The sequence below is a fragment of the Solanum lycopersicum genome, chromosome 12, assembly GCF_036512215.1.
Source record: "Solanum lycopersicum chromosome 12, SLM_r2.1".
Taxonomy (NCBI): domain Eukaryota; kingdom Viridiplantae; phylum Streptophyta; class Magnoliopsida; order Solanales; family Solanaceae; genus Solanum; species Solanum lycopersicum.
The window spans coordinates 56,045,226-56,069,026 of NC_090811.1; positions in this window are offsets into that span (position 1 = coordinate 56,045,226).

The following is a 23,801-nucleotide window of genomic DNA, read 5'->3' on the forward strand; positions in this document are numbered from 1 at the left end:
TTTGAGATGATAGACAAAGGAAACTCATGCAACCTTACAATTTCGTTAATGTAAAGCTTGACATAGTCCTCTACCGAATATGTAGTCTTGATTGCCAAAAAGCGAGAAGACTTAGTCATCCTATCAACTATCACTATAATTGAGTCATGCTATCTGCGAGTACAAGGTAACCCTATGATGAAATCATATTGATCATATCCCACTTCCAAGCAAGAATATCGATCTCTTGAGTTATACCTCCTAGTTTCTGATGTTCTACCTTGACTTGCTGGCAATTGGGGCACTTACTCACAAAGTCTTCTATATCTCTCTTTACGCCATTCCACCAATAGACTTCCCGTAGATCGCGGTACATCTTAGTGGCACCTGGGTAATAGAATATCTGGAGTTATTGGCTTCTACAAGAATATGCTATCTCAACTCGCCCACATCAAGAACACCCAATCCCCTGGTAGCACAGTACAACATCTCCCCCTTGAAAGAAAACCTCCACTATCTGATTATGGATCACACCCTTAAGTTCAAGCAAAATTAGATCATTGTCTTGCTTTTCCTTAACCTCCACTACCAAAGACGATTCTGCCCCATTCTGAAATGTTACACCGCTGTTTGATATGCTCATAAAGCGAACTCCTATGTGAGCAAGCATGTGAACATGCTTCACTAGCTCCTTCATTTCTTTCTCAACATGGGCTACACCACCCATAAATAATCTACTAGGAGCATCTGCTACTACATTTGCCTTACTAGGATGGTAATGCACACTCACATGATAATCCTTAAAGAACTCAAGCCATCTTATCTGGCGAAGATTCAACTTTTTCAGGGTGAACACATGCTGAAGGCTTTTATGGTTAGTGAACACATCTACGTGAACACTATACAAGTAGTGTCTCCAGATATTGAGTGCAAATACCACTTCTTCAAGCTCGAGGTCATGAATTAGATAGTTCTTCACATGAACCTTAAGTTGTCTAGAGGCATAAGATATCACCTTACCTTGCTGCATCAACACACAACCTAGGCCAACTCTTGATGCATCACAACAGATCACATAACCATCTGAACCCTCTGGTATAGTCAAGAAAGGATCTATAGTCAATTGTGTTTTAAATTCTGCAAAGCTTTTCTAACAATCATATGACCATTGAAACTTGACTATCTTCTTCGTCAACCTAGTTAATGGAGAGGCTATGGATAAAAATCTTCCACGAACCTTCTGTAATAACCTGCTAGACCTAAGAAACTTCTGATATCTGCGGCAGAGGTAGGTATGGGCCATTGTTTCACCACTTCTACCTTCTATTAATCCACTCAGATCCCTTTGCAAGATACAATGTGACCAAGAAAAGCAACAGATTACAACCAGAACTCAGATTTTCTAAACTTAGCGAATAACTGGCAATCCTTGAGAGTCTGTAAAAAAATTCTCAAATGACTCGCATGTTCTTCCTTATTCGTAGAGTAAATGAGGATATCATCAATGAAGACGATAACGAACAAGTCTAAGTACTGTTTGAACACTTTGTTCATCAAATCCATGAAAGCTGAAGGAGCATTAGTTAGTCCAAATGACATAACTACAAATATATAATTACCATACCGAGTTCTCAAGGCTGTTTTCAGAATGTCACTATCTCTGACTCCGAGCTAATGATAACCTGATCTGAGGTCTATCTTTAAAAAATGGCTAGTAACCAGAAGTTGGTAACACATGTCATCAATCTTGGGAATATGATACTTATTCTTGATTGTGACCTTGTTAAACTGTCTATAATCAATGAACATTCTGAGAGAACCATCTTTCTTCCTTACGAACAATAGTGGTGCACCCCATGGTGAAATACTATGTCTGATGAAGACCTTATCTAGAAGGTCTTTCAACTGCTCTTTCAATTCCTTAAGCTCTGATGGATCCATTCTGTAAGGAGGAATAGAAATAGGCTGGGTATCTGGAAGGAGATCAATTTCAAAGTTGATTTCCCTTTCTAGAGGAAATCCGAGAAGATCTTTTGGAAACACTTTTTGAAACTCACAAACTACTGAAACTGACTCAAGAGTTGGGGTATCAAGGCAAGAATTCTTAACCAGAACTAGATAATAGAGATAACCCTTAGATATCATCTTTCTGGCCTTAAGGTATGTAATAAATCGACCCATAGGCGCTAAGCTACTATCCTTCCATTCTAAGATTGATTTGTCTAGAAACTAAAAACAAACAATCCTAGTTCTACAATCGATTGAGGCATAACATAAGTGTAACCAATCCATGCCTAGAATGGCATCATAGTCTACCATTTCTAACTCAACTAGATCTGCTGAGATGACTTTCTGAGATATTGTAACAGGGCAATTTATGTATACCTATTTAGTAGGGGTGGGCATAAACACCGAAAAACCGAAACACCGAACCGAACCAAATTTTTTTAGAATTTCAGTTTCGGTATTTCGGTTTTCGATTCGGTATTCGGTTTAATTTTTTGTATTTTTCGGTATTTCGGTTCGGTTTTCGGTACATATTACTTTGGAATTCGGTATTTCGGTTTAAACCGAAATTTTATGCTATAATTTAATAATTTATAAATTATATTATATTAATTAATAATTATTAATATTAAATATTTTTTTTAAAAAAAAGTAAAAACCCTAATACCCTACTTTTGACTCTTTCTCTTTCTACCAGATTTTTTCAATTCACTCCTCATCTTCTTGACTTCTTCCTCTTCATTTCTCTCTTCCTCTTCTACTCCAAGTCTCCAACCACTCTTGTCTTCCCTGAAGTACCGCCAGGCGCCAGCCACAACAAGGGAAGCAGCAGCCAGCAGCACAGCAGCAACCAGCCGCCGCCCGCCAGCAGCACAGCAGCAACCAGCCGCCGCCCGCCAGCAGCACAGCAGCAGCCAGCCGCAGACCGCGACAACACTCAGCAGCAGCCAGCCTCCGGACGTGCAGCAGTCAGCCAGCCGTCGGACGTGCAGCAGTCAGCAGTCAGCCAGCCGCCGGACGAATTAAACAGGCCCATTAAAAAACCGAACCGAATTAATAAAAACCGAACTGAATTAACAAAAACCGAACCGAACCAAAATATTTCGGTTCGGTATTCGGTACGCAATTTATAAAAACCAAAAACCAAAAAAAAAACCGAACCGAACTGAAAAACCGAATGCCCACCCCTACTATTTAGCTATAACTGGATCACCAATTGGAGTAGAGACTGAGAAAGGTTCTGAGAGAGTTTCTATACTGACACTGAATTGGACTGCTATTGTGTTACAAAAGAAATGTCATCTTTGTTTTCTTTCCCCTTAATAAATTCAACCATATGTTAGTTACATCCTTAAGCTGGTAGGATGCCAATTTCACTTATCACTACAAGTTACTTGCATCACACCTAATATTTTCTTGACCTCATCAATGAAATTCATGTATTCTTACCAACTTGTGACCCTAAAAACTTAGGCGGATTCATGCTAACAAAATCAAATACTATGGCTGCCCTAATTGGTCAAATCTATTAGTAGGAACTATAACATGCTGATTGTTCTGGTTGGTCATGCTCTGAGCCAAAAGCTGAATTGGCCTTCTGAAATTTTGCATTTGAACTTCCTTATCTGGTACTAGAGGATCTGCGTTAGCATTTCTGGCATTCTCATTCCTAGAATTAGATCTACGAGGAGGCATGATCTTAAGCTCACAACGTCGAGTTAGAATGGAATATGATCGTACCTTGCGCATGATAAGAGTAACAAGAAAGTAAAGTTTTTTTAAAACACTTTGTAGCCTCCTACTCATTAGATGTGGTGAACTTCACACCCATTTAAAAGACTCTACTAAGTGCGGCTTTTCAGACATCCTAGGACACTTAAACCTAGTGCTCTGATACCAAGTTTTGTCACGCCCTGAGCTACCCCCTAGACGCGGATACAAAACTTAGAACCACAAGTGATCTCAATCTAACCCTACATTCATGATCATGAGTATACTAAATATAATAAACTAATGCACTAAATAAATCATAATTAAATCTGAAAAGATGAGGAATACCCATATTCTATAACTGAGATATTTGAAAACAATGAGTTAAGTGCAAAGAAAATATTAAATCAATATTAAGCTGAATATAACTATATCTTAAATAAGCCTCTAAACTAAACTAGAGATACTGGGAAAAGCCCCAACTAAATCTAGCAAAAACTGAAACTAAAAGACTAAATAATAAAAAGAAACTGATGACTCTTGTACTCGGAAAATGAGGATCACCACTGAATCTTCTGAAGTGGAGATTGGGAAATCGATCTATGAGAGATTTGGATGCTGAGAATCTGAACCTACATCGCGAGAATATGTAAAGCACGTATGGTCCAGTACTTGAAAGGTAGTGATCATGTAGGATAGAGTAAAGCTGAAATAAAATATAACATAACAAGCATAACAACAAGTATAATAATCTAACATAATAAACTGAATTCTGATCTAACTGGATGCAATGACCAATTTATAACATGCTGAAACTGAATAATGAATATACTAATAAATGGTCAATACAGAAAGTCTGACCGAACTGTGGGAGATCCTAATAACCAATAATAAAACCACACGAGATAAATATGGAGTCCGATGTATTATCCCCATCGAGAGGACCCAATATACCCTGCTAGAGGTATAAAGGCCTGTTGGCGTGATCACTAAACTGATTGCCCTGTCGTTGGGTCCGTCGACTAAGCCTATTCCACATGCCTTTACTAAAATAGCCATAAATTTTTACTCGGAGGTGTAATTTTAGCAAGGCGGTGGCTATGGAAAGATAATTCAATTATATATCTGTGGGTAGTTAATGGGATACCTAATTCATTTTTATGTTGACCCAAATGAATTTCCCCTTAACTGTTTGTAAACTTTCCACATACGGTTAGACCTACGGACTGTAGGTCCACCTTTGGACCGTGCTAGTCATCCGTAGCTCTTGTTAGAGAGTGGGTGAAGGGAGTATTGATCGATGGTCCTGAACTACGGATCGTCGTTTGACCTACAGACCATAAGTTCGTTCGTCATCTAAGACTTAACCAATTTTTTTGGGGTGAAATTTGTGGGAGTTTCTGATCCCATCGACGGTTGTGCAGGACGGATCGTGGGTCAGGCTACGGTCCGTCGATGCCACTGTTGGTTGCACCTACAAATTTATTTTCTGTAAAGCTGGTTTTTGGTCTATTTTTGCTACGGGGTGTTACAGATTTGAACTGGAAACTTTGGTATTGAGCTTATATGCAATAAAAGTAATTGGAAAATAAGTGTAGGTTGATCTTTTTACCATGATAATTGATTCATAAGAGATTATTTTATGTGATTAAAGCACTAATTAACTGATTGGGAAAATTTCAAATCAATAATGAAACCTCTAGGGCAGTGTTTTTTTTATGTAGTATGAATCACAAAAAATTAAGGAGTTAACACAATATTCTTATGAATGCGATTATAGATTGACCGAAGGAATTCATACGGAGTAATCGAGTGGCAAGTCGGTAACTCGACAAGAGTACTATGAGCAGTAATCTTACCACAATTTGTATTTCACAATTTTATGATTTTTACATGGTTTATAAAGTAAATATTTTACCGATTGTTTTGAATTTGAATGTGGGACAAGTTTCTTACCAGATATAATACTAAAAAGATTATTTGAGATGATCTTATTCTTACAAGATATGATTACTGTTATTGAAAATGTTTACACTTATTTGAGAAATAGTATTTTTGACAGGCGATGTTAAAATCTGAAATGATATCATTTGATAAGATTTAAATGCTCTATTCGTTTTTGAATTGCTTCTATTAATTTTAAGTAAAATATAAATGGGAGTAAACCTTGATGAATCGCGTAGCCAACGACGGGTACGCTAGACCCGGTGCACCTTGTAGTTACAAGTTTTTGATAAAGTCCTTACTAGTGGGATGATAGAACTAGTATACTATTACTAATATCCCTAGATTAGGGATCTACTGATATTAATATGTAACTCCTTTACGAGGAATTCCTATCATAGGTTCTTAAAGAGAGCGCCATTCTGATTACATGATTCATCCTTAGGGGACCTCCCAGATATAAGATTTGATATGAAAGTGTATTTATGAGGTTAGTAATAATATTTGATATGGAAAGGTTTTTCTGTGTTTATTATTAAGTATTAACATTGCTTTTACTTATATGTGACACAGCAGATTGAATATAGAAACTATTTTTGAAAAAACATTATTTCATCAGTTTGATTATTGTATTAGCATGTTTTCTAACTTGTCCCTCATTAAAATGGTTGTTGTTAAGTATTATTCACAGAGCTAGTGTCTCACTCCTCGCTAATTGTTTTTACAGAGAACTCAGGTGGTGTTGAGGAGGATTTCATTAACTAGAGTGTGATTTGGTAGTATCCGGTGAGCCCCGCATTGGTTCACATGGCAAGAGAAATACTGATTTGCTATGGTTTATTTAGTTTCTTTAAAAACTCTTAGAGTCGCTCCATTTATCATTCTTTTTAGTTGAGTCATGATTAGTCTTCCGTATTGTAGTCAAGAGACTAGTGTGGAACTTTTTGTATCACACAATTTGGAGATAAATTGTTTTTATTGCGTGACATTTAGATTATTGATGGATTTTATGTTGTGGTTTATGACTGCTATTAGTTGTGCTGTGGATTTCTGGGACATAAAAATTCAGGATAGGCCTTAAAACAAAAGAAAAATTGCCTTATTTTTTGTAGAATTTTGGTAAGGCTTGCTTTGGGGATTTTCCCCTTAGTGCCGGTCATGATCCTTAATTGGGTCATGTTATTCTCTTCATAAAGCGATGAGCATGAAATATACAAAAATGCAAGAAAGAAATTGACAACATAATGTGTTAATGTACCAAAAAATCTATTGTGAAAGAACCTTTCTTTCAAGTCAAGGCATAGTGACTCGTAAGGTTAGCCCGGTTGATCCGGTATTTGATGTCTCTATGCTCAAGAAATGTATAGGAGACATGGTCTCTATTCTCCTGATAGAAAGATTAGGGGTGAATGAGAACCTTTCTTATGAAGAGGTTCTGGTTGAGATACTAGATTGTCAAGTCAAGAAGTTGAAGAATAAAGAGGTTGCCTCCGTAAAAGTCTTATGGAGAAGCCATCTAGTTAAGCGTGCTACATGGGAGATCGAGACCGACATGAACTCCTACTATCCTCATCTTTTTCCTTTTACATCTATCCAAGGTTGAGGTTAGTTTCTTCTCTTAAACTTATGAATAATGGTGTACTTAGATTTTTATTTCTATATGTGCATGTCTTTGCAAAAAGTTCATGCTTAAGTTGAGTTGTCATGAAATATGTTCTTATGATTAAAATGCACTTGTGTGTAATATACTATGTTTTCTTCATAAGATTTTTAGTGAGCATGCTTGATGTGCATCGAAAAGAATTACATGTTTACTCTTTGATGTTAATTTTGATCTCATATTGAAATTGAGAAGGTAGTTTTTCATTGTGTGATATAAAAAGGTGAGCTCTTATACGTGGTGCATTGTAAATGGAGTTGCTATGATTTGATGCCATGATTTTGTGTTGAATGGAGCTGAGAATTAATTTTATGAGTTGTGACTCACTATGGTTATGTTGTTTTTGTTGGGATGCTACTAATTGAGTCATTTCTTTTCTATAAAAGGGTTAAGGTGTCATTCTTGGACGAATGTCCTAAGAAGGGGATAATATAACACCCCGAAAGTTCTATGACTTAGACTAGAGCCGGATGTAGTGAATAATGATATTTCTAGACTTAAAATAATGTATTTAACTTGATTAAGAATAATTAATGCCTAAACGTCAAGGGACAACCACGACATCCGAAGATTTGTGAAAATGACCTAGTGTGACTTTAGGTGTTTCAAGGGGTTTGAAGAGTCGTGAAAAGGCTTAGAGTACACCTTAGAGTATGTTTAGGGTCAAAACGTATGGGTACGATCCCCCTAGGATCACTTTAAGGGCCCTCGAGGAGGACCCAAACATTTACTCAAAAAGCCGTCAAAATAGCATGCAAACGACGTCGTGTCGAATGACTCACACTCCGACATTTGGAGTCGTGAGTCCACATTTAGATTGTGGAGACTTGGCTCCATTTGAGTACCCTCTTTCCCAAACCATGACTTGACTGGAAGATCCATTCATGGAACGACGGACCTCGATTGGAAGGCGTCGTTAGTTCCTGTGAACTGGTGCATTTCACTACCAAGCCAATGGTTTTTTGGTAATCTCATGAGTACATTAGTGATCCTACCTTCCCTATGTGGTAAGGGAGACTCCTCTATCTAGTTCAGTCGGTGCTAAGCTAGAGTCTCTTTTGAAATGACTTTAATGCCTTTATTAATCATCATAACTTAATATAGGTCATAGGGTCTACCCCTTATATACTCATCATCATCATAACTTAATAAGAATTGCATGAGTATTGTCCTTTCATCACAATTCATTCATGTGAGGTTATCGCATTTACATAATCACATCATGATAAGACGCATTGGTAAGTTATCACCATTCTTATAATATTTAGACCTTAGACAACAACTCACAAACCATAGTTCAATACATTTCAATTCAACATCATACCAACCCTATCAATCTTAATGTAAGGTATACTTCAATACAACATCATCACTTAGTCACAAGTAATCACAATTATAGTAAATAATTGAGATCACAAGACTCACCCAATCTCATTCACAATGACATCATCAAGGTCTTACCATAAACCCTCTAATTCAACCCAAAAATGGGTGTAATATAATCACACAATAGTAACCAACATAATAATGAAGTCAATTGAATCACTACACAACAATTCCTCACTAGTTCATAGCCTAGAATAAAAACTTAGGTCAATTACTCAAGAACTAGCATAATTGGATTACAATATATCTCACTCTACTCATAATTAGCAGAATAACATTATAGGATAGCAACTCACAAACTAACCAAGCCAATTGTATCAATACTATACAATTCAATTTAAGATCACAACCTAGGGTTAAAGATAAAAAGGTCATATTCCACAAACTAGGACAATGTATCAAGAATTAGAATAATGTAACCATAATACATGTTAATCTAATCGTAATAACCAAAAGGAATCATAAACAAAGAAATTAACAAGATCAATCTCGTTATAGAATAAAATCCATCTAAAACTCCTCTTTTTGAAATCAATTTGGGGGAACCCTTTGGGGAAAGAGATCCCAAAGTTGAAAGGAATCCCATACCTCAATAATTGATGAAGTTTTATGTATAATATTGATCCTTTATCAGCCCTAGAACCCTCCTTTTCTTGGTCTTCAATGGGGTTTCTTTGGCAGATAAAGAAGAGAGAAGGAGGAGCAATTTGTGTTTGGGATAAGTTAGTTTAATTAGGTTAGGGTCTTTATATAGGTCATTAAATAACTTAATTGAACCAATAATTAAATAACCAGATATTTGATTAATTTTACAAGTCTTAAAACGTGTAGTAAAACAGTGCCTTGACAGACGACACCACGATCGACGACGGTTTGTCAAATGACGGGTAATGTTAATGTTCATCCTGTGCAGTCGTCGTTTTAATTAGAGGTTTGTCCAAAAGGACCATCAACAAAAATTTCAAAGTGTTGGTCTACGGAGGCATCGACGCCCCGTCGATCCAACAATGCCTCATTGCCTGCACACGTAGGTAGACACTTTTTCTTGGCAGCTTTTAGCCACGTTTGCAAGGGTCCTCCTCAAGGGCCCTTGGTTGTTCATTTGGGAGTTGTACCTGGATGTTTTTGCTATAAACTAACTCTAATGCATGTTAGACACCTTAATACCAAATTTCATCATTTTATGACTCTTAAAACTTAATAAAATAGGATAAGGCACGCTAACACCTCTTGAACTAGTTTTCTGACGTCATGGGCACTCCTTGACGTTTTGATTCTAAAACTTACTAAATGACTAAAATGCATTATAGTTGACTTATAAACAGTGTTACAACTCTTATACCCTCATTTTAGAATCTAGAGTAGGCTTTAGACTTCCAGAGTATTACACTTACATTATGAATATATTGAGATTAATATGACGATTTCTATTATGAAATTCTTTCAAGAACCCATTTTCATCCTATGACCTAATTTCATGAACGTTATATGGATGACTTGAATAGAGATGAATATGATATATTGTAATTGATGATTATCTAGCCATAGAATCTTGTTTCATGTCTATTGTGATTTATATAGAGGTGGCTGTGATACTTGATCTTAACCTTGAAAAGAGGGTAACTCTTAGGGTTTGTATATATGTTCTAAGATGTAGTATATGAACTTTGAAGTTTCTTGCAAGGTACATGGATTACGAAAGGATGAAAGAAAGGTATTGTGGGGTGTTTTTTACTCACTTGAACCTTACCTATTATGTTGCATGAATTCTGTGGTGTAATAACCCGCAAATACACCCGAGAAGTTAGGGCAACCCTTAGATCGGAACAAGGCATACTTATACTTTCGAATGTCTTGTGCTAGCCTCTTAGATATCATTCATTACATAAGAAATGAAAAGTAGTGCGGAACTAAAACTTTTCAAGATAAAATAATAATAAAGTAAACTTCTTTTATAAATACTAAAAATAGTATCAACCGCACAAGCCAACTTAAGGACACGACATAATTATCTTAGGGACACGACCCTTCACATTAAAAGAGAATACATAATAAGTCTTAACAAGTCTTAAAAGAAGGAACTAAAGAAACATAGACTATGCCTTCGAATATATGAGGATATACATAGTCTTGAGAGAGAGCTGATTCCCAAGCTTGCCTTCTAACCTTCAACTTGCTTCCAACCTATACTTATAGAGTATAGAAAACTATGGGGTTAGTACAAGCAATGTACTAAGTATGACATATGCAAAATCATGCAAAAGGGGAAATTTTTGTATAATTAATGCTTTCATGCTAATTATGTAAAACCTTCATGAATATTGAAGTAAAACAACATATAAACCATCATTTAGCACATAGAATCGAACCTCCATAATTTGAGTACCAAAGAGCACATTATAGCGAACTCAATCAACCTTAAAGTGAACACATTTCAAACCAAAACACGGTGAACTTGCTTAAAACAAACTCTTCCTATCTCAAGTTATCCTAAGACTCACTTAGACAATACATAAAGAGATCTCCCATACAATCTCTTCACTACACACCCAAGTGATCCTTAAGACTACCAAGGAAAAGCATACTTCATTTTATTTAACAAGTAAACATTCAATAGTAAAGACACTAGAGAAACATTCATATACTTAGTAACTTCACATAAGAACCATCCTCCAAGAATACTCCGAAGTCACACTTAGTGCAATATGAAAGAAGCATCCCATACCATTACCTCCACTTAGTGTTGTTTAGGAATTGCCTTAGACTTGTCACATCACATTCTTCACATAAATAGCTTTCATCATACAAAACATCATAGACAAAAAGTCACATTACTTTATTTTAATTCATATCATTACCCATTAATACATTTCATATAAGGACACACTAAGACTCCCTCCAAATGTTTACTTGTGCAATGGATAGATAACGTGCCATTCCACCACCTACCCTAAGTAGTACACCCTTAAGGATACCTATTTAACTTATATAAATTTGTGGGGGCTAGATTTAACCGACATAGACCGAGCTTGACACGAAATCCCTGTACTACCCTTACCGGATGAGGGATCCCTACTTGCGTAAAGTAGGGTCATATTCTTTAGCCTTTACATGGATTATACAATAGCTACATTTACGCGGGCACATAGTTAGGGGATAAGGATACTGCTACTAAGTAACTCATTCTCTACTAACGAGGAGCACCCATCTCAAGAGGTACATTCAATACAACATCTCTACTCATAATGTGTACCTACCCCTTCTTAAAATCCTCTTGGTGCTAAGCATAACTCTCCCACAGAGTCTTAAACATTTATTGCTATAGGTTAAGAGATAACTATTGAACACCCCATCTCAACTCACGAAGGGTATCCAACCTTTAACCTATCTTTGAAAAGTTCATCGATAATATTGAGGTTGCTACTAAACACTCATCTCAACTCATGCAGAGTGTTCACCTCAAATTCCCTTTTTTAATACTTAGGAATAGTAGGTATGGCTTAGACACTTCATCTCTACTCACGAAGAGTGTCTACCCTACAATCCCCCATTTTTATTCATAGATTCATGTCATACATTCAAAGTGTGTGTGTGTGTTAGTACGTGTGAGCACACTTTTCACATAATCACATTTGTTCACATCATTGACTTCTATACATGCTCATACCCACATTTAACATGATTAACATACATAGTACTTCACATATCGTATACGTACTTCATTTAGACATAAACTCTTCAAGATAATCATTTAAACCTTCTAATAGACATCATGCATATACATATCAAAATCACCCTTCAACGTCACACATCATGCCTTCAAGGCCATACTCGCAATACACATATAACTTCATATACTTCAAATAAACACCACCACCGAAGGTGTACCATACCACTCAAGAGTTACTTCAATTTAACTTAACCAATATAGAACAACTTACCTTTCTCCAAGCCTTTACCACCTTTTCTCAACATTTTACCAAAAACATCATAATAACATAATAAGGAAGTAGATAATCACAATATAATATAGAGAAAACCATAGTTCTAGCATTATCAAACCATGCACATTAAACCCACTTCATAAGACAAAAGTTGAGGAATTGTATTGAGCATTGGGTCATTGAATTTTTAACCGTAAAATCACCAACTAACATTGAAAAATATCATATTAAATTCATTAAAACATTTTCATGCAATACCCATGCTTTGAGTCCGAAATAAAAGAAGTTGGAGTTTGAAAATCCTTTTTGAAAAGTCTTGAAATGGGCTCCTTGAATGAAAGAAGAGTCGAGGATGAACTACCATACCTTAATCATTAATAAACCCACAAGGTTTGGTGAAGAAAATGTCTGAAACCTTCAACCATAGCTCCACCTTGAGTTCTAGGCCCAATGGAGTTTGGGAGAGTTTTTGCGAGAGAAGAACTTTTTGAGAGTTTTGAAGTTTTGATTTCTTAATGAGATCTTGGGGTTTTTGCTTGGGGGAATTGGTTTATAATGACCTAAAATCAATACATAACACCCTCCAAAATACCCAAAACGCCCCTACATTGATTGGACCACTTTAGACAAGTCAAACTTCACTTAATTTTTTGAAATTATAGTTGGAGAACAAGTACGCATCATAGAGCTACTCCCACAAGATTTTGGAAATTGAATTATTGAAATAGGGGTGCGAAACCTGTCCGCACCGCGCCTGTGCTTCACCAAGGCACAAAAACCCTGCTGCCTTAGGCAGCTTGCTTGGTCAAAGTTTGGGTCCTCCTTGGGGACCCTTAGGGTGGTTCCCGGGGAATTATACCCGGTCATTTTGACACTAAACATGTCCGTATAGGTTCTAGGGTCATCCCCACTGATATTAGACTCCAAAAAACATACATAAACACATACAACATACAAGGACACAGTAGCACACGCACAAGGCTAGTTTCGGAATGTCTTGGTCGTTTCCTTGATGTTTACTTCCAAACATCACCAACTGACTTCTTATGCTAAAATACATAATTTTAAATCATTGTTAACTTATGGAACACATGTAATCTCTAGTTTGACCTACTTCATTTTTAGGGTTTTTACATGTGGGATGAAGCTAATCTCTTTTGTTGATTGAAAGTAGAGTTCTCATGAAAACACCATAATTATATTGTGAAGAGTACTACCCACATATGGATGTTGATTCTAAGATTAATGTATATTCTCACCTAATGAATCTAACAGTTTTATGTTAAATTATAATGAATGTAGATAGATAACTCTTCACAAACACACACACACACACACACACACACACACACACACACACACACATATATATGAAAATGTATGACATACCCAAACCAAATGCTAGAAATGATGGTGCCTTCCGGTAGCGAACAAACATCATATTTGCTAATTTGTGGTCATCTTTGTTTCATACGTATAAATATACGCAATAGGCCCCATACCTTCGAATTATAGATCGGAAGTTGAATGCAAAGCATGTCATGTCGTGGACTTATAACACCTATAAGTTATTGTTTTCATGTTACCAATCTTGGACCTTTTGTAATCTTGTCCTCATAACCTTATAATCACTTTCGTATAACATGTAACCATCTCATGGAAGCTCATATTTTCATCCTAATAAGCTTGAAAAGTTCAAGGTGATTTACTTGGTTCCTAGATAATTTATAAAAGTAAAATTTTAAAAAATAGTATTCTAATAGTTTAAATTTTTATGTTATATTAGAGAGTTTTTAAGATCGTGAGTTACTTTAAAGTTTTTTCATAATAACTTAAGTGGGAAAAGAGGTCTGGTCACAAGTAATAAGTGTCTCACATGATATTTTAAGTCACATCACCCAAAGAGGAATAAGAATTCATACATGTTGACATATAATTAAAGAAACCGATAAAATGACATATAGATGTAGAATACACTATTTATCAATACGAGTGAAATATCAAAATAATAGAATCGTGAAAATAATTCCGCTGAGATCCCAATTCCTTTCATTGAAGGTCTTTCTAGCAACAGAATAGCAAAATATCACATTCTGCATTTTAGGGATTTCCCAAAAGTTGTGCTAAAATGAGGGGCGTAGCTTATCCTTAATGTACCTTTCCAATGAACGCTCAAATAGTAGTAGTTTATCGATGAAAGTTGTTCTTTACGTCCTAAGATTCACAAAAACTCTATGTACACAACTTGTATGCACCTATAAATAGTTTATAATTGACCTATAAATGTTTCTAGGCACGGGGGTAACCTTTAATGGTAGAAATCCTCAAAAACTAACCGATATTACGCAAGAACTCCATAAGAACCCTCTGTTAAGGAATTTTTCTTTTAGGAATTCATTTGAAATTTTTTATGGCTATAAACGTTGAGTAAGTTGTAAGCCGACGTACCATATTTTTGACCCGGCCGTGATCCCGATCCGACATACACAATAAAACCCTCAAAACTTTTTACTCTATTGTGTGTTTGATACGGGGTTTTGTGTGTTGCAAACTAGACTTGTAGGACATAGATTTAATGGGTGATAGGCCTTCTAAATTTTTATATATAGAAAAAATCCTTGATAGTTGACCAAAGTTAAAAAATATTACTAGAGAAACTTCGATAACTTTTGCTGACCTTAGTTTCACTAATTTTCTTGACTTACAAACATAAAATATGAATTGTGCTACTATCAAGCCTCATAACACACTATTCATAGCATGTTGTACACTCAATGGCTTATCCACAAGGTATGGGACAATTTAAACATTTGAAACGAACGAAGTTCTACCTAAGCCATTTCTTTAATCATGGATTTTGTTTGAGGGTCCCTTTGACCTAAACATTTAGTTTATTTCCTTGATATTGTGACCTATTTTCAAACTTAATATCCTATGTACGATACAAAGTCATATACACCTCATATAACCGTGCTATCCTATGATACATATATTATGCAAGTATAGAGAAAAAGTATGGGATCTTTCATATCACCCCATAGTATCTATTCCTCTTACTTATATCAAGAAATCTCTAGAATATTATTATTCCTTTTTCTACTCATACGACAACTCATCACTTAACACTTACTGGGTAGATGATTTCCATACCATAATTTGCCACTTTACTCCCCCCCTTTTTACTATACTTCTGCATGTTTTCCACTAACTATGGGCACTTTCACTACTATTGCTCATAATCTTGTAAGTCATGCTACCCTTTTGGGTGAAAATATTACCCAATTTCGAAAACAAACTTCCTCATAAGGATCACAATAGGAAAAAGGTTTATAGAAAAGTGAGTACATCTTGTTATTAGCTTGAACGCACGATTCATAGGAGCAGGAGCAAATTCCTTTGAAACTCAACACTTAAATCACTCATGGGCTTCTATCAAGCCCTTGGAGACTCATGACGTTCTCAAGATTTTACTAAGATGAATTCATCAATAAAGAACACTTTTTCTTCTCAACCACCTCTATTATGAGGGATAATCAAATGGATATGAGAACCCATGATTTAGAATAAGTCTCTATGACATAACTATATTGCACAATTAAGAGTATGAAAGAAGGGACATTTTTCCTAAATGTATGTAGTCCCGAATTTATAGAAGTGTGGTCCTCACAACCATAAGTATGATCCTACCGACACGACTTCATAGAAACCCTAGGAAACTTGACATCTGGCTCTGATACCAAGATTGTCAAGACCTGATTCTACAACTTGGACGTTGATGACATTCAAAAATCATTACTAGTCCCCAAGCAAACCCTCATCCTAGTTGACTGTAAGGGAAAGACTAACTCAATAGTACAAAAGCTTAAGACTGAATTAAATCTCATTGAATTCAAATACTCACTCAGTCTAAAAAGTCCGTACAATGCTCAAACGAAATTAAATGCTGAAAATGCATCAACATTGTTTGTCTATGAACCCTCTACTAATGTAGTAGGATGTCTAGACAAGGCCCACGATATCTCAAAACTACTAACTTTAAGATAAAGGTGATGTCCTCTAGAATATCAGAAGGCTCACCAAATCTTGAATATCACATGACCTCAACGAAATTCCTATTGATGATCGTAAATACATGTGTTTGCATCATAAAAGATGCATACCATATGTACTTAGCATATGGAATGTACGACATGTAAGGAAAATTCTAAACAAAAAACATAAGTCTCAGGTGATAGAAAAGAAACATACCTACCTCTTCTGAACTTGAACTCCCTACGAAGGGTAGGATACCGATCTTAAGGAGAAGATACTCAACTCAAAGGTAATATACTCAACTAAAAATGAACATACTCAACTTAAACTCAAGATACTCAGCTCAAACACAAGATACGTAGACCAAAGTCAAGATAATCAACTCAAAATGAAAGTAACAATAACACATGCAATATTTGGAATTTTTTTACAACAATATATAATAACTCTGTTGTGCAAAAATACAGTCATAACTCAATTATATGAAAATTATAATAATAAATCTTATTTGAGAGAGTATCTAATTGACATCCATCACTATGAGCTATGTGATGATACATCTATATTGCCCGCGTTGCTAGAACTGACATATACCTTTCTGGGGTATATACCTCTTTAACTAAGTGGATCCATTAATCTATGTTTAAAATTAATAAGGAATCATCTAAAAAATATGACCCTTTCTACCCACGTTGGCAATATTGTTTTTGAGGACTTGAAGTTATCTGAAGTCGTCCATATATCAGTGCTCAAACTACTCCCAAAATATAACTTAGCTCATATGTTTTCAAACATTGAGATCATTACTCAAAAGATTTATCTTCAACAAGATAGTACTCGAACTCCTTATGCACTCATTAGGAAATTAATGTGTACCCTCACTTTAAATGTAAACAAATTTACTCTTGGGAATAATTAGTTCCCATATATTCATTTAAAAAAAAATGAATCTCTACTCGCCTCATTCTCATACTCATTTACTCAAGTCTTTAAATAAGTTATAAGAAATTATAAGAGACTTCTCATAATCGGGTTCATGACGAATCATGGTCGTGAACAATGCAAGTCTAGGTTTCCAATAACTTTATATAGAACTCAATACTAGAAACACAGTAGTTCCAGAATTCAAAGGCTCAATGATATTTTTCATTTTATGAATGGTCAACTCATAGGATTCATGCGTAATTATTACCATGACCGTCTAAACTCAAGTATCTCTATGTATAACATATGGTAATCCATAATTATGAAATATAGTTTATAAAAGAATTAGGAACTTCATACACAACAACTTAGAACTCGAAGATAATATTCATCTCAAAGATACTCAATTTATGGAGTTCATACTGAAGTATGGACATGAATAACTCGACTCAAGGATCAAAATTATTATTTAGAGTCAGGAAAACATCTCATACTCACTTATTTGAGTCTTGAAACAATTTATAAGTAATTTTAGAAGACTCCTCAAAAATACTCAAAGGGACTTTGTCAAACTTTACCCTTAAATATATCTTAATTTAAATTATGAATTCAAGATTTATAACTTGAGTTCTTATATCTCAAGGATAAATGAAGATTTTAATTGTGGATATCAAGTATAAAACATGGGTACGATTCGAGGGGACTCAAATGGAAAGGACGGAAGGGTGCGGGACCTATTGATCTAGGTGCACTGAGTGGTGGATGGGCCCAGACCCTAACATACAAAACACTACTTAGGGTGCACTGAGTTTGCGGCGCCCTAAGCCTCTTCCCATAAAATCAAAGAGTTTTCTTGTCTCATTTTGTTACCCTAAGTCACCTAGAATTGAATGCTTTCTTCTCGGACCTCTCAGATTCGTTTAACCCACTTATTTACATGAAAATCTACTAAATACCCCTCAAGAAATTAAAACTCATAAACAAGTTCCTCTCCTCAAGAACTCATCCAAATAATCATAGTTTCACGAATGGAAGAAACATTTCAAGAACAATCATCAAGAATTAATCAAGAACTCAACACTCCAAATCTTATGGATTAAATTCGAATATGTTAATCATTATTGGAGTGTAAGTGAACGAATACAACACTATAAAGTCTCACATACCTTCATTTTGCGAAACATATTCTCGATTTGAAAAAAACTTGGTTTGTTCTTCCATTTCTCCGCTTTTCCTCCTCTTGAATTCCTCTCCAAACCCTATGTGTGTTTAGGAATAACTAAAATTGATTCCAATCAATTAGACCCTAAAAGCTTAATAAAAACGATCTAGGCTAAAGGGTAAGGATAAGACCAAAATACCCCTCACTAATTCGAGTAACTTTCCTTAACTGGACAAACTGAACTCAAATGGGAATATCTCCCAAATCGAAACCCAAAATTTAGCAAACTCGATGGCGTTGGAAAAAGGAATCAGAGCTATTTCATTTGATATCTTTTAGGTCTCGTAATTCATCTCGTGCTAACATTTATGGTCGTCTGATGTTGACAAAAAGCATAAAAGGACTTTCAAAAATTTAAATTCCTAGTGTTACCTCTAGTGGCCTTAACTCTTAACAAAAAATTAAATTCCTCTGTAAAATCTTACTCACAGTGAAAAATGGATCCAATATTATCTCAAAATTTTTCTAAGGTGTTACATTACATGTATCATGTACAATCTATTATGATGATACATTTTTTTTATACAAATCGCAGTTAGATACAAAAAGATGAGCACAACATAATCCATATATTCAAAATTACAATACCCAGGTGTTGTTTACTAATAATGTGTCATGACTTACGTATTAACATCAAATGACAAAAGCAAAACTATAACCATGATACTTTAAAACACTATATAATAATTTCGAAATAACAAACTAGTGGAATATATTTAGAAATATATATGAATCACAATTATATGTATCAAAAATTGAAAAATAACAATTCACAATACAGAACATTATCCCATTTTATTTTTAATCATATTATTTTACTTTAAAATTGAAGTTGTGCTCTATTTTTTTTTGTCATTACAGATATGAGCTACCTTTTATGATGTATTTGATTATCATGTTTTTTGATTTCATTCATTTCTAACTAATATGCTATTGCATATTTGAGATTCACAAAAGAAATCGTTTGTCCAACAACAACTTCATCTGTCCAACAACAATTCCATCACATTTGTAAGCTTTATAACTTACCTTGTTTACCCAAATTCCTGAATGTCTCAATAAAATCAAGATATTCATCTTGTATCAAATACTTTGATCGAGTAATTGGAACATTCACAATTCAAATTGATTGAGAAGACAAAAATTTAAAATTTGATTTTTGTGATCTCCTACAGATTGGAATATATTGGTACCAATCAGTTTAGTATGATTTGTGGGTAAAAAAAAATTGATTTTACGTTATATTCCAAATTAAGATCAACAAATAAGTTTTATAATGTACCTTAGTTATTATATCTGGATGAAAGTTATGTACACGGATGATTGATATTTAAAAATATTTTGAAAAAGAAAAATGACTAGGATAAGACGCAAATTAGGTCATACAAAATGTGATTTCTATAAATTATACAAAAGGGAACAGCAAACTCTTTTTCTTCCAATATATTTATAACTCTTTTTTGGTTATATACCTTAAGAGTCAATAATATATAAATAATTAACGACCAAGCCACTTTTTTCAGTTAATGATCTTAATTAAACCATTCCGAAATAGGACTTGAACCATCCTTCGCGGCGAGTAAGATTTTACCAATGAATTAAAATTTTCTTGATTGTTAAGGTCACTAGATTTAGCACCTTGAGTTCCAAGAAGAATTAAAGAGACTTTTTTCAAGTCATTTCTAAGTTCCTATTAAGTGTTGGGTCAACTTCAAATGATCAAACTTTTAGCAAAGGATGGATTATGTGGCCTCATAAGATATCAATGAAAGATATTTGAATTATCTTTCCAACATCACCAAGTTTGCTAATTTTTAAGCGCATATGAGGGAGATATGTCATTTTGAAGTTAGCATGTCCATTTTATGAAAGTTACCCAAAAATAAGAGGGGTACATTAATCTTTTATTTACCCCCACTCGTTCTACACGCAAATTACTCCCAATTAATGGTCTAAGTTGATTAGAATATGTTCCATTTATACCCAAAAGGGTTTAGGATTTTATACAGAAATTTCAAGCGTTCGTTCAAGAAATTCAAGATTTCGCCAATAACCTAGTTCTTTGAGGTATGTAAACTTCCACAGTATTGAGTTTGTTTGCCCCAAATAACAATCATGTTTTTTTTTCATGATTATTCAAGAACTTGTTCTTCCAGGTATGTAAGACTATCGTAGTGTTGGACTAGTTCATCCTCACGCCCTACATCTTCTTTCAAACCAATAAAAGAGAAATTTATGATTCTACCCCTTAGTTTGAGTATTAGTGATATAAGTTGATTTGAGTTATTGAGTTCATTGTTCTTTAACAAATTCTGTTCCTAATTATTGAATTTTTATATATTTATTGAGATCCTTGAGTCGATTTGTTTATTTCTCTAATTCGGCATTTACCATATTTTGAGTAACAAATGTTGATAAGTTTTTCAAAGCCAACACTTGAGTTTTAAACTTAGTTTTGAGGAAGTAAGTATGTAAATGAGAATAGTCATATACATGAGTTCCATATTTCTATTTAGACCCTTGAGTCGAGTCATTCATGCTTATATATTCCGCATGAACTCCATTAGTTGAGTATCTTCGAGAGGAGTAATATCTTTAATTTCTAAGTCTTGAATATTGAGTTCCTAATCATTTTCAGTTTATATTCCTAATAATGAGTCTACTAAACGTTACCCATAAAGGTCCTCAAGTTTAGTAGTTCATTCCCATAATTCCGCATGAACCCTATGAGTTCAGCACTCCAGATATTAGTAGTATCATTAGTCTTGAGTTTTGAATACTGAAGTTCTTTATTGTTATTAATATCCCTAATTTGAGTCATTCATGTTTATAATTCCATATGAATACTATTATTTGAGTTATAAATTTTAAATTGTTTTTAAAGCCAACATTAAGTTCTTAAACTGAGTTTTCAGAATGTAAAGATAAATATTGAGAAATGAGTTTTTTAAAACATGATTAATATGACAATCAAGTATGTCATCAATGTGTAAGCATTATCATATCTAGATATAGCATATATATTTATGTGGTATGCCTTCCCGTGTCATCAATGATCATATTAGAATATACTTTTAATGCTTTTGAGAAATACCACTGTTGAGTTTGTTTTCTTTAAAATTATATATGGGAACAAAGTATTCCCAAGAGTAAATGTTCTTACATTTTAGATGAGAGGATACTGAGATTTGAAGAAAGAGTTTTGAGAATTTTGAGTACCATCTCCTTTAAGAGACATTTTTTAGTAATTATGTTAAACCACAGAAAAAGTTATGCCTTAAACATATGAGTTAGTGTATTGTGGGGGTACTATTGATCAGCGATATGCGGGAGAGTTCATATTAACTTACAGCCCAAATAAACAGTATAGCCATCATGGGTAGAACAGGTCATACTTTTTAATGATTCCTTAAGGCTTCTTAGTACAAACTATTCACTTGTGCACCATTACTTGGCAACAAATTAAATAATTACAATTTAAGAACATGAAGTTCGTTACTACATGCCCAATAAGAAGGCAAATAGATTTTAAATTCACTTAGTATAAGGTAGTGAAATATTCAATAAATATTTAATATGTTGGAACCTAAAATAACCATAGAAGATAAAATATCTCATGCATAGGGATCTGAAGGCTTAACCTACACGTGCAACACACGTGCACTAAATCTTGTTACCCTAAAAGCATGAACTTCTAACTTGAAAGACAAATTTACTATAGTATCTCTACCTTAAACACCCATCTATACCTATTTCAATAAAATATGTTCTGTTGAACGGTTGTGACTATTTTGATGAGTTGTGACTTTCTTTTAAGGTTTGTGATTTTTCTATGAGTTGTGACTTTTCCAAAGAGTTAAAGTTTTTTTAATAAGCTGTGACTTATCAAATTGGTCGTGAGTTCTCCTAAAGGTCATGTTTTTTCAAATAAGACACAAAAAACACTTATTCAGACTACCCTTCGTTGAATATAAATAATGACGCTTCCTCTATTTTTTCAACCACAATTTTCTTTAATCTTCTACTCTTCTTCTTCTTGCATTTTAAAATTTTTAGTGTGATTTATTGTCATTGAGTGATTTTGAAGTTTAGTTTAATATGAGGTACCACTACTCTGATGAAGTTACTTGTTCTACCCTAAGAGGATATCTTGCATAACCTCGACTACTTAAAAAAATAATTCTTGATGATATAACATTTTTTTAGATTAATATATATTGTAGTATGTAACGTTCCAATAAATGAAGTTAACATTATATAGTGTAAATTCATTTGTTTATGGTTAACTATTTCTCTTCTAATCGGATAAATTCTTATGAATATGTTTTTCTAAAATTATTAAACTTCTAACGAGTCAAAGAATTGTCACGATTTATTTTTTTGATGCTCAAGATATAATAATGACTTTATTTATGAATGCTACTTAAGCGATATAGATTGTCAAAAGTTTGCTTCAAAACAATTATCACCATATAAACATTTCCTTTTAATATAATTTACTATTTCTTACTATATAAGTATTTTAGATGAACAATAAATAATATGACTTGTAATAATGTCAGTTAATGTTTGTATTAGTTTACTTTTTATTATTTATTTAATAGCTAAACTAAGCCGGATAGAGTCGTGGACAACATAAATTCGTGACATACCGAGATTTATTCATTCCATCGATGGAAATGAGTCAAGTTACCTAACTTGATACACTATATAGATCAGCAGAGATCACTACAAATTTGAACTTTAGCACCCCTGCTTCTTGTTATTGTTAGGGGTAGATGAATAGAGCAGAATGACTTCTCATTATGTTGTGCCTAGTAGTAACCGAAGAATCGGCATTGAAAGAAGTCCCTCGAGAATTTAAAAAATAAAAGAGACAAGGGTTATACCTATTGTAGAATCTTTACTAGTCTCATCGATTAATAAAAATTCCACTCACACACAGGAAAGGAAAGAGATTGATACTTATACAAATATTGAGCTTGAAGAGCGA